Raw genomic sequence first — 9,539 nt, forward strand, 5'->3', positions numbered from 1 at the left:
GACCTTTCATTCCATCAAGTATTTACTAAGCTGGTTGTCCTGAAAGGCCAGTGTTTGGATGTAAATTACCTTCTAGGAATTTCTAATATAATGAGGGATGGGAAGGGGAGAAAGACTAACCCCCAGTGTGTCCCCAGCCGTTGCTGGAGCACCTGCCGCCTGTGTGCGCTGGCTGTGCTGAGGTGAGAGGGATGAGCCAGCACGTGGGTGCTAGGGCGGGGCACGCCCCGGGAGGGGATGGCAGGCCCCGAGATCTTGCCATGAGGTGAGAGAGGTGCAGTTACAGAGAAGGTGTGGGCGCTGGGCAAGAGGAACTGGCCCAGCCTAGGGCAGTGGGTGGCACAGGAGAGGTGGCATTTAGGCCTTAAAGGCCTTTGGGGTGTGGAATTATGGGGGGATCCCACTGCAAGCAGAGGGCAGAGTGAGCCCGTGTGCTTGGCAGCTCAGCTCTTTGTAGATTTCTGGACCACATTCTTGTAGAGTCTTATTCTGAAGATCTGGATAAGGTTGGGGAATCTGCATTTTCCATGGCCCCTAGAGATCTGTGATCCAGGTGTTTCTCTGACTGCATGGGGAAAAGCTGTTTCAGGAAACCAAGGCAGGATTAAGGCCTTCAGCCTCCCTCTCGTGGTGCCTGCTTGGAAAGTTCAGAACTGAGGGAGCCTGGGCTGCAGAGTGTGGCCACGCTGAAGTGGTTTTCAGGCTTGAGTGGCCCAAACATCCCTGGGGGAGCTGATCAATTGCAGGCTTCCGGGCTCCACCACAGACCCTGTGCCTCGTAGTCTCTTGGGGGGGGGGGTGTCTTCTGGAGGCCCCCACCTGGGGTGCGCAGACCTGCAGATTGTCATCTGGACGCTCACCTGTTGGCCACACCAGCCTCTCCTCCAACTCCTGGGATTTCAAAAAACTCTTAGAGGGTCCCAGCCAGTGCCCCATCTATTGGTTTTAATCACAGCTACCTTTTACTGAGCATGTACAGAGTGCAGGGCTCTGTGCTGAGTACTTGATATTATTTTAACCTTCACAGCAATCAATGAGGGAGGTGAAATCTCTATGAGGAAATGGAGGCAGAGCATGGGTAGAGCTGGGATGCAGGCCCAGGCTTGTCTGACCCAAACTCTCAAGGCGATCCCTGCTCTGCCTCCTTAGGCTCTGTCCACACAGCTAGACTGCAAGCTACTGGAGGCTGCTTGTATTTGCCAGACAGAATTTTCTCGAATTGCTGGAATGGCCTTCTCAGAAAGTACCACAAGAGTCCCCTGGGCCTTTCTCCCCAGCCCACAGACCCCCAGGCCCTTAAATAGCATTTTGTCCTGCCACCACATACTTCTCTCTTCCAGAGCTGAGCCAGGCCTCCTCTGAGCCCTCAGAGTGCTCAGCCTTCCTTTCCTTTCTGCTGTGAGCTCCTGGAAGGTGGTGATACTGGCCTCTTCCTTCGTGTCTTGCCCCAATGCAGCACACAGTAGGCTTGGTGAATTCAAGGGGAGCTGATAAGCATTCAGATTCTAGACTTCTTTGCACTTAAACCTAGGGCTGTCACTTTTTTTTTTCACTTATATTTAATTTATTGAGCATATACTTTGTGCCACTGTCACAGATCCTAGGAGTTCAATGGTAAGCAAAGGAGCTTCCCTGCTCTCGGGGTGCTTACCTTCTAGTGGGGAGACAGGTAATGCCCAAATAAACTCACCAACATTAGCTAGTAATAAGTGCTAAGAAAACAATAAAGCCAGCTTCAGTGGTAGGGGCTGGGGAGAAAGGCAGCGAGTTAGAGCTGGAAACCAGAGAGGTCGTTTTGAGGAGGTCTCGTGTGAACTGATGACGGAGTGACCACAGGAGCCAGCTGCGCGTCAGCTGGGGGAAGACATTCCTGATGGGCCTGACAGCACAGGTAAAGTCCTGAGGCGGGGACTGGTGTGACCTGTTTTAAAACTTGTGGATGCTATGCTGGCTGGAGCTTAGTGGGTAAGAGAGAGCGGTTGGACATGAGTGGGAGCTGTTGGCAAGGGCAGATTTTGTGGGACTTTGCAGACTGTGGTGAGGATATCCAATATGATTCTAACTGCAAGGGGAAGCCCTTGTGGGGTTTTAGGCAGGATCTGATGACAGATTACCAGCCTGGAGAAGGGTGGTAGGGGGGACAGAATGCAAGCAGAGACAGGTGAGGAGGCTCTCATAGGTGTCCAGGTAAGGGACGGTAGCTTGAGCAAGGGTAGTAGGAGTGGAAGTCAAGAGAGATAGAAAGACAAGACGTCCAGAAGGGTGCTCTTTGGACCCCAGAGGGAAATCCCCGAAGCAGGAGTCAGCAAGAGAGGGTGTGGGAGATGAGGAACCTGAACCCTGGAAGAAGAGAGTGGACGGTGGGAGCAAGTCACGGGGTCCTTAAAAGTGAAAGAGAGGCAGGAGGGTCGGAATGAGTCCATGTGAGAAGGCCTCAGCTTGCTGCTGGCTTTGGGACAAGCTTTGGAGGAAGAAGGTCCATGACTCAAATGCCAACAGTTTGATTTTAGCCCATTGAAAGCCATTTTGGTCTCCTGACCTCCAGAACTGTAAAAGAATAAATTTGTGTTGTTTTAAGCTATTCAGTTGGTGGTAATCTCTTACATCAGCAAGAGGAGGTTGATACACAGTCATGGAGACATCCAGGTGGAGATACAGGTGAGCAGCAGGATGTACTGCTGGAGAGGCTGGGGCTGGAACCCTGGGAGCATCCAGTCATCCCAGGGCCCAGCAGGAGCTGGCTGCAGGGCCTTGGAATAATCCTTGTCCTCTGGCGGCCTAATACAGCCAGACCCTGGCCAAGACTGCAGGAGGCAAGGGGCTGGAGTGGAAGTGGCCCTGCCTTTCTCCCTTTTCTAAGTGGAGAATCTTTAAAGTGAGGTCCAGGGGAGCGAGGCTGGGGCCTGAGCTGGGCTGGGCGAGCCTTCTCCTGGGTTGGTCCCTGAGCTTCCTGTAAGCTCCCCCATCACCTGAAGGAAACTTCCTGTCACATCGAGTTGCTTCACCTGCCTTCAAGGCCAAGTGGGAGAGGAAAAGGGTGGGAAAGTTTATTTAGCACCTACTAAGTGGCAAACATCAACTCCGCTTTTTTTTTTTTTTTTTTTTTTTTATTGACTTTGTAATAATATTACATTAAAAATATATATGTGAGGTCCCATTCAACCCCATCCCCCCACCCCTCCTCTCCCCCCCCCCAACAACACTCGTTCCCATCATCATGACACATCCATTGGATTTGGTAAGTACATCTTTGGGCACCTCTGCACCTGGGGTTTTCACCTCACAATAATCCTGGCAGGAAGCTATTAAACCCATTTTATGGGTAGGAAAATTTCCTTTCAGAGGGCTCAGATTACTTCTTCAAGATAACAGGGGGCAGGTAACTGGATCCAGGCTGTCGGCCAAGCTTGGCAGGATTTCGGATGCCCCCAGGGTGGTGCTTTCTCCCACCCCCTCCTCTTGGGTGAGAATTACTTAGAGCACTCAAACAGCCAAGATGTCTTCCATCACTGACCTCTCCTCTTTGGCCCGGGCTACGCATTGAATCCTCCCAACAACCCCGTCCCGTAGGTTGAATATTCTCATTTTACAGATGCAGACACCGAGGCTCAAAGGGTTAAGTTATTTGCTGACATAAAGCAACCCAGGAGAAGCAGGTCAGGATTGGAATCTAGATCAACGTCACACTAAAGATTTTGCTTGAAATAGCACTATTAGTCATTGTCCCTCTGTACCCCCAGGTGGATTTACCTGTGCCCACACCTTCCCGGCAGACCTTGGTCAAGGGGAACCTCGAGCACAGAGCTCTTAAAGGCCCCCAGGGGAGGGCTGCCCCTCTGGGACATCAGCTGAGCGCTGCGGTCTGGGGGCGGTGAGCCGCATCAGCCAGGCTAGAAACCATCCTTCTGGGCAGCTCCTTCTAGAATGAAGAGTTCCTGGCCCAGAGCTGTGTTCTGTTCCCAGCCTGCCTCCAGCCTGCCCCCCTCCCCGGCCCAGACGTCCATCCGTCTGTAGGCATGAGTCAGCCCAAGGCCCGTGTGGGGGCGTCTTTCGAGCTTCCGCAACATCCTGTGTTTTGCCCTTGGCATACCTATTTTCCATTCCCAGGGAATCCCTCCCATCAGGGTTTGTTTTTACACCCTGGAGCCGACCAGCCCACAGAACAATTAAAACGGCTCCCCTAGGGTCACCGGGAGCCATTCCTGCATTACCAGTCTAGCTCTGGTCTCCAGGATCTGGTGGGAGCCTCCCTGCCTTCTTCCTCTTTCCTGGGGAGGGAGAAGGTGCGACCCTCCCCCAACCCTTGAGGTTAGCTGGAGCTCCTAATATAACACAGTACCTTTCCTCCTGGCCACAGTGATTGGCTCAGAGACGGGCATGCAACCCGAACCAGGCTAATCAGAGTCTTTGCCTGGGATTTTGTACATGAAGCATGGAGAGAGAAAAGCACTCTCCTTTTCCTCTAGGTTTGCTAAACTGGCATGATGCAAGCCCCGCTGGAGCTACCTGCAGATGGGAGGGGGAAATGAGGCCAATGCAGACTGAAGCAGAGAGAGGGAGGAAGTGAGCTGATTATTATTTGAGGTTTTAGAGTCTCTAATACTAACTCCACCTTAATTCATCAGTAGGGTAATTTATTTATTTACTTACTTTTGCTTAAACTAGTTTGGATTTGGCTTCAGTCACTTGGAATCAAGAATCCAGTCATTCCTAGAATTCATGCCTTGTATTGTGACGTGATGTACCTTTTTTTGGGATTCTGAACCTCTCTCTTCTTTTCTCAAATAGATGGCAATCTCCTTCTATGCAATATTTCTTTTAAAAAATTTGTGTATTTTTATATAAAAACCATATGTATTTTTTTTTTTAGGTAGCAGGGCCAGGAATTGAACCTGGGACCTCATATGTGGGAAGTCAGCACTCAACCACTGAGCCACACCAGCTCCCCTGAGTTGGTTTTTCATTCATTTGCTTGTTGTTTGTCTTTTTGTTTTTAGGAGACATGGGGACCTGAACTTGGGACCTCCCGTGTGGAAAGCAGGCACTCAATCGCTTGAGCCACATCTGCTCCCAATATGTGATTAATAAAACACAGTAAAATGATCACCTGTAACCTACCATGTGGCCCAAGAACTAGAACATGACAGATATTGTCAACCCTACCCTGTCCCATATCCTAAATCCTAAATTTTATGCTTATTTCTTTGCTTTAAAAAAAATTGGATGTGTTTTGTGATTGCCTTAGAAAGTGTTTAGTTTTGCTTGTTTTCCAGCTTTAGAAAAAATAGTCATAATGTGTGCAGTTTTTGGAACTCGCTGTTTTCACTTATGATTTTGTTTCTAAGCCCCATCCATCTTATTGCAGGTAACTAGTTTATTCACTTCTACTGCTGCCCATTACCCTGTGGGAATAGATTCACAATTTGTTTCTTCTCCTGGCAGTGGGCATTTGGGCTTTTCATATTTGTGCTATTACTGACACAGCTGCCTTGAACATTCTCACACACACCTTTCACACAGGTGCAAGAGTTTCCAGGCTCTCTACCTAGGAGTGGAATTATTTGCTGGGTTACGGGTGTATGCAAGATCACATTTACAAGATATGCCAAGTTGTTTTCCAAAGTGATTCTGCTATTAATATTTACGCCTGCCCCTTCTTCGTGTAAGGGTCCCCACTACTTGGCATCCTGGCCACCACTTTGTGGGCCCTACTTCTGCACCCCCCGTGGTGCCCAGCACAGTCAGTGGTTTGTAGCAGGCTCAAACACGGTTTATTTACTGATTGCCTGGAACAACGGAAAGGATGGGTAAGTGATGTGGAAGACAGACAGTCAAAGTTGGGAAGGCCCAGGGCCCATCTTCCTAAGGAAAGATGAACTGAAAACCCCAGAATCTCAGACCGTCAGTGCTGGCACAGACCACACACTGGGCTTCTCTGGGCCACTACGCTGGAGCCCCCTCATGGGCCTTTGTGATTCCTGGATTTTGAGCCTCAGTGCCCAGCAAGCCATCTCTTTATGGACACAAGCTGCCAGCATGAGCCTGCTTGGGAAGCCAGGTCTTCCTCGGGAATCTTCTCTGAGTGTTGACCTCATGCCTGGCCCTGCCCATTTGCAGCACTCCAGAGGGGGCCTTTAGGATTGGTGCTCAGACATGGGAATTCTATCCATGAGTAACACCCCACACCTGGGAATGGGCCCTGCTGTCAGTTTCAAAACAGCCAGGTATCCCTGCCTTCCACTCTTTTTTCTTACAAGTTGATTTTTGTTTGTCTTGTTTTTTTTTTTTGAGGTACCAGGACTGGGGACTGAACCTAGGACCTCTTATGGGGGAAGCTGGCACTCAACCGCTGAGCCACATCAGCTGCCTGAGTTGTTTTTTTCATTTGTTTGCTCATTGTTGTTGTTGTTTTTTGTTATTAGGAGTCACGGACTTGAACCCAGGACAGCCCATGTGGGAAGTAGGTGCTCAACTGCTCAAGCCACATCCACTCCCTGCACAGTTTTTAGTTAGTTACTTTGTTTGTTTTTAAAGATTTATTTTATTTACTTCTCTCCCCTTCCCCCCCATTGTCTGCTCTCTGTGTCCATTCTCTGTGTGTTCTCCTGTGTCCGCTTTCATTCTTGTCATGTGGCACTGGGAAACTGTGTCACTTCTTTTTGTTGCATCATCTTGCTGCATCAGCTCTCTGTGTGTGCGGCACCACTCCTGGGCAGGCTGTGCTTTTATCGCTCAGGGTGGCTCTCCCTGTGGGGCACATTCCTTGTGTGTGGGGCACCCCTACACGGGGGATACCCCTGCGTGGCAGGGCACTCCTTGCGCGTAGGTAGCACTGCGTGTGGGCCAGCTCCACACGGTCAAGGAGGCCCTGGGTATCAGACCCTGGACCCTCCAGATAGGCAGACGCTCTATCAGTTGAGCCACAACCACTTCCCTGTTTGTTTTTAGGTACCAGGGATTGAACCTAGGACCTTGTACATGGGAAGCAGGCACTCAACCACTGAGCTACACCCACTCCCTTTTTTTACTTTTGCTTTTAACAAGTTGTTTTTAAGGTAAGCCCTAGTGACATGACAGAACTTTCTCACTGTTTTCAGCTGTGTCTGAAATTCATAATCTTCACATACTTAGACCTGTGCACTCACCCTCTCAAAGCTCACATTCCTCACTTCTTTTCAAGTCCAAGGCCTGTGAGGAGAGTTTTCTGTTGAAGGTCAGCAGCTCTGATTGCATTTCTTTATTTAGAACACTGTTTTTGTTGAAGCTGATTCCATTACCTTTGAGTTCACGGAAGTGGAGCCCATTAGAAGAAGCGGCAGTCAAGAGGTTCCAAAGAGGCTTAGAGAGGATGCTAAACTTGGGTTCATTTGGCCAATGTGGTTTATTGACGGAGACCTCTCTTTTTAAATGGTGCCTGAATTTTCCTGCTTTGCAACCACCAACCTGTTTATGGTGGAAAGAAAGGGAAGCTTGGGGCTTTAGGTCCAGATGTCAACATCCGCTCCTCAACACCCTACTCTTCCAGAGAGGGTCTTCCATCCCATTGCCCCAAAGTAGCTAATCCACACACACATCCAGGCCTCAGACTGGTGCAGGCAGAAGTGAAGAGAGACCTTGGCCCTGGTGATTGTGCTCACAGTTCTGACTGTTGACTTGTCTCTTGGCCTCTGACCTGTGTGCCCCCTTCCAGCATCTTTAGTCTGGGTCTCTGCAGAGGCAACTGCTCCCCGGGCAGGCCCCTGCTTCCTGTGGAACCCCAGCCTTGCCTTGCCCTTCCAGCCATGGCTTCTGCCCTCTTTCTCTAGTCCACCATTGTTTACCACCCTCAGGACAGTGGCTTTGTGAACTAGGGCAGGTGTCCTGAGCTCTGATCTGCAGAGTGGGGGTGAAGACTCCCGCCTCACCAATGAAAGTGTTAGTGGACTTTGTTTAGGTTCTTAACTATGCTGCAGAAATGAATTTCAAGAGCATGTCGGGTGAGTTAGTCCAGTAATTTAGGTAGGGAGGGATGAGAAATGGGAGAAAATAACAGATCGGGGGCCCCAGGTAGAGAGGAAGAGGCTGAAAGCGATAAAGAGGGCTGATTTACAGGCTACAGTTGCCCCTTATGGGTTATAGATCCCCAGGTATACTTGCGTAGTGACCCAGGTGGGGGAGAAGGCAGCCAGAGTCGGGGTCCAGAGGCAATAGAGCACACGAGAGACCTCGTTCAGGCTTTGTGTTTGGTTTTCGAACCATTAATTATTCCACCCCTTTGCTAATGGCAGGGGAGGGGCTCCAGGTGTTTGCTGTTTTGATTGATTACCCCACCCATCAATCCCCCACGAGGGCCCAATGATAAAGTCCTTGGGGAATATCCAGGGCTTCTCCTGGCTTCTAGAAGAAGTCTTTGTTCTGATTGGCAGAACCTTGGGGCGGGTCTTCCAGCAGCCGTCTTGGGGTTATTGATGTCCACGTGGACTCTGCCAGGTTCCAGATCCGTCTATTGATTCCCTGTCTTACTAGCCTGCTTCAAAAGTGCTCTTACACTTCCAAAAATTACCAATTGTGGGAGCGGATGTAGCTCAGTGGTTGAGTGCCAGCTTCCTATGTACGAGGTCCCAGGTTTAATCCCTGGTACCTCCTTAAAAAAAAAAAAAATGAAAGTACAAATTGTAGGGTGTCATGAGATTGGCAGTGATGAAACATGTGGACAAGCCTATTGTGTTGACATTGTGAAGAGCGTCCTCTCAGAGTCTCCTGGAGAGGAGAGGAGGTGAATTGCTCCAACTGCTCTAAAGAATAATTGGCCAATGCTTATCAGAACAGAAAAAAATGTAATTACCTTTGAACCAGAAATTCCACTTCTAGGAATTTATCCAACGGAAATACCAAAGACCTACGTATGAGGATGTTTATTGCGACACTGTTAATAGTCAAAATCTGGAAACCATTTAAATGCCCATTTTTCTGTGTGCTATATCCACACAATAGTATACTGTGCAACCACAGAAAAGAAGGAGGTAGTGATCCATGTGCTGATATGAAATAATCTTCAAGAAATATTGTTTAGTGAAAAAAAGATTACAAAACATCCTAGGATATGTAATCCATATGTGTGTGTATACTGAGAATATTTCTGGAAAAATTAACAATAAACAGATAACAGAAAACATTTTCTAGGGAGGACAGGAGTGGAGAAAGTTATCTTTAACTATGTGCTCTTGCTCTCCGAAATTTTTATCATGTGACTGTAAAATTAAAACAAAAATTTTAAATATAAAAATGACTATAAGGTGTTTCTATTCTAAGTATGCTCAGGGTTTTATTTCTGGAACTCCTATATGTCACAGATAGTGGCTTTGACAGTGGCCTTTTAAGAATGGAAAGACATCGTATGCTTCAGGGAACTGAAAGGAGGATGTGGGCTCCCGGGAGTTGGCCCCCGTCTGCTCCCACCCCAGGGCTGCTGGCCTTCTGTGGCATTAAGCCCTGAAAAGCTCACCCTCTGCCCCTGCCCCCAGACTCCTCACCCTGGCCACTCAGCCAGACACCAGCCC

The sequence above is a fragment of the Dasypus novemcinctus genome, chromosome 6 (assembly GCF_030445035.2).
Source record: "Dasypus novemcinctus isolate mDasNov1 chromosome 6, mDasNov1.1.hap2, whole genome shotgun sequence".
Lineage (NCBI taxonomy): Eukaryota > Metazoa > Chordata > Mammalia > Cingulata > Dasypodidae > Dasypus > Dasypus novemcinctus.